This window comes from Rhinopithecus roxellana, chromosome 4 (assembly GCF_007565055.1).
Source record: "Rhinopithecus roxellana isolate Shanxi Qingling chromosome 4, ASM756505v1, whole genome shotgun sequence".
NCBI lineage: Eukaryota > Metazoa > Chordata > Mammalia > Primates > Cercopithecidae > Rhinopithecus > Rhinopithecus roxellana.
In genome coordinates, this window is record NC_044552.1 from 74,201,773 (window position 1) to 74,205,165 (window position 3,393).

Genomic DNA, 3,393 nt, shown 5'->3' on the forward strand with positions numbered 1-3,393 from the left:
ATCCTTGAATTCAGGACAGAGGCACTGGTTCTCGATTTTGTAGTAAGGGGAAGCCACTGCAGGATTAGCTGCTAGACAGTGATGTGTTTAATCTGACAGCAATGGCATTTTTATTTAATTTTATTTAGACACCACGTGGTTTCAGATTAGGATTTGAACTAATCATTAAACTCTTTTTTAAAAAAGAAATGAAATGGAAGCCAGGCATGGTGGTTCATACCTGTAATCTCAGCACTTTGGGAGGCTGAAGTGGGAGGATGACTTGAGCCTAGGTGTTCAAGACCAGCCTAAGCAACACAGGGAAACCTCATCTGCAAAAAATGTTTAAAATTAGCTGGGCGTGGTGGCACATGCATATAGTCTCAGCTATTCAAAAGGCTGAGATGGGAGGATGGCTTGAACCCAGAGGTTGAGGCTGCAGTGGCAGCTACAGTGAGCTACAATCATGCCACCGCACTCCAGCCTGGGCAAAAGAGCAAGACCCTGTCTCAAAAAAACAAAACAAAACAAAACAAACAAAACAAAACAAAAAACCCAAAGGAAAAAAAGAAAAGGAAGAATGAAAATAAAAATAAGAAATCAAATGAAAAGTCTAAGCCCCAACTTATATTCCTGCAAACTGAAAATAAGCCAGTCTATTCTTGGGCCATCATGGCCTTGTTTTGATTCTACAAGGTACATAAATAACTTGAATTATGTAGAGAAGTAACCAGAAGTCAAATAGCACGTTTGGGAGGGCAGTTCCCTTTAGCAGAGCAATGTGACATTTTAACCTCCCTGCTTTCATTTGGACTGCCTGGGTCCACCTCCAAGAAGCGTGCTGACATTTTAATAGTATTGTTACACAACAAGCTTCCTTCTATTTTACTGAATTTTCCCTCAGACTTGCAGCTTTTCTGACACTACCAAATTCCCTGACAGAAACAGCCCTTAAATTAAGTTGCTTCCTTGACTTCTTCAGAGTTTAAAGTTAAGGAAACAATATGTTTCTAGTTCTCTTTCAAGTTCTTATGCTCAAGTCAGACCTTTTGCTCTGGTTATGTTACTGATGCTGCATTTTATGTCTCAAAATGCCTTCCATGGCTTTCCTACAAAGTCAAAAAGGATAATTTCAATGACACATTTCCTTGGCAGACGTTTTATTAGTAGAGGTAAAAATAACAGAGGGTGCTGGGCATGATGCCTCACACCTGTAATCCCAGCGTTTTGGGAGGCCAAGACAGGCAGATCACTTGAGGTCAGGAGTTCAAAACCAGCCTGGCCAACAAGTGAAACCCTATCTGTACTAAAAATATAAAAATTAGCTGGGCATGGTGGCAGGCACCTGTAATCCCAGCTACTTGGGAGGCTGAGAGAGGAGAATTGCTTGAACCTGGGAGGCAGAGGTTGCAGTGAGCTGAGATCGTGCCACTGCACTCACTCCAGCCTAGGCAACACAGTGAGAGACCTGGGAAAGAAAGAAAAGAGAAGAGAAGAGAAGAGAAAACAAAGGGGTAGAGGGGAGGTAAGAGATAGGAAATAAGGCCGGTGTATTAGTCCATTTTGCATTGCTATAAAGGAATACCTGAGGCTGGGTAATTTATAAAGAAAAGAGGTTTATTTGGTTCATGGCTCTGCAGGCTGTACAAGCATGCCACCAGCATCTGCTCAGCTTCTGGTGAGGCCTCGGGGAGCTTTTACTCATGGCGGAGGGTGAAGGGGAAGCAGATGCATCACATGGTGAGAGAAGCAAGAGAGAGAAGGGTGAGGTCCCAGACTCTTTTTTTTTTTTGAGAAAGAGTTGCTCTGGCACCCACGATAGAGTGCAGTGGTGGCCTGATCTCAGCTCACTGAAACCTCTGCCTCCAGGGTTCAAATGATTCTCCTGCCTCAGCCTCTCAAGTATCTGGGATTACAAGCATGCACCACCATGCCCAACTAATTTTTGTATTTTTAGTAGAGATGGGGTTTTACCATGTTGACCAGGCTGGTCTCGAACTCCTGACCTCAGATGATCTGCCTGCCTCAGCCTCCCAAAGTGCTGGGATTGTTTTAACAATGAGATCTCCCATAAACTCGTTACCATGGGGAGGGCAACAAGCCATTCATGAAGGATCCACCCCCATGACCCAAACACCTCTCACTAGGACCACCTTCCACACTGGGGATCACATTTCAACATGAGATTTGGACAGGAAAAATATCCAAACCATATCAGCCAGGAAGTTTGGTACAAAGAAATGATTAAATATGATCTAAAATACTGTGGTATGATAATATATGTAGCTAAGGGTCTTGGGGTCAAGGACAGGCAAGGCAAGGACTCATTTAAGGAGACAGGAAGCATATGGATCTGTCTTTAGGTAGGGAAGTGAATATGAAAGACTGGCAAAAAGAGGCAGGAGTTCCTCCTCCCACAGGCTCTTTTGGTACCAGGCCCAATCCTGCTGGGCTACCCCCGTTGGAAGAAGCAGGGAACCATTAGGCTTCTGGCTCCCTAGCCCAGGGTTCCCTAAAACCCCGAGATCAGCAGATAGGCCTGGGACAATTCCAGGTGCACTGACCCAGAGCCCATGTCCTGAAAATGGAACATCTCCACCTCTTCCTACTGAGGCCTGAAACTCCTTTAAGCAGTTGATGATAAAAGACATATTCCAGTTAAAGATAAAAGTCAAAAGATTGGCTAGGTAGCACTTTGTGTAAATAAGTTGGTTACCTTATCCTTTCATAGAGCCAAAGGCTACATGGCTGGCGGGGACTGGAGGCTCCCTCCTTCAAGAGAGGAAGGAGGGTTTGGAAAGTGGAGAGTCTGTGACAGAAGAGGGACCTGGGAGGCACAGCTTTGGGGAGTTGCTGTGTTCACCTTCAGTGGACCGAAGGCAAAAGAAGCTGTGCCCTGGGGCATCGTGGTAATGTTCGAAATGGAGCCTCTACCGGTCTTCCAATCCCATTCTTCTGATAGCTGACTTTACTTTGGGGTTGTAGGTCCAGGCACCACTGCTACCATTTTCATGCTGGAGGCACAGTGCCACATCACCCCTTCATCTTGGTTTTGCCACAGAAAGAGCAAAATGTTACTTGCAGGCTAATTTCAATTTTCTTCATTTTTCTGAGAAAGGCACCATACTGGGTCCCATATTTACCAATGACTCCTACCTTCTAGGTGCATTTAGCCATATCTCTGCCATCCACCTGATATGGTTTGGCTGTGTCCCCACCCAAATCTCATCTTGAATTGTAACTCCCACAATTCCCACATGTTGTGGGAGGAACGCAGTGGGGGGTGATTTAATTATGGGGGCAGGCCTTTTCTGTGCTGTTCTTGCAATAGTGAATGAGTCTCATGAGATCTGATGGTTTTTAAAACAGGCGTTCCTCTGCACAAGCTCTCTTTGCCTGCTGCCATCCATGTAA

At 45.0% G+C, this 3,393-nt stretch overlaps 1 pseudogene; it reads right to left on the reverse strand.

Annotated features, from left to right (window-relative positions):
- Positions 1-2,814: 2,814 nt before the first annotated feature.
- Positions 2,815-3,156, reverse strand: LOC115897048 (annotated as a pseudogene).
- Between the last annotated feature and the right edge of the window lie 237 nt (positions 3,157-3,393).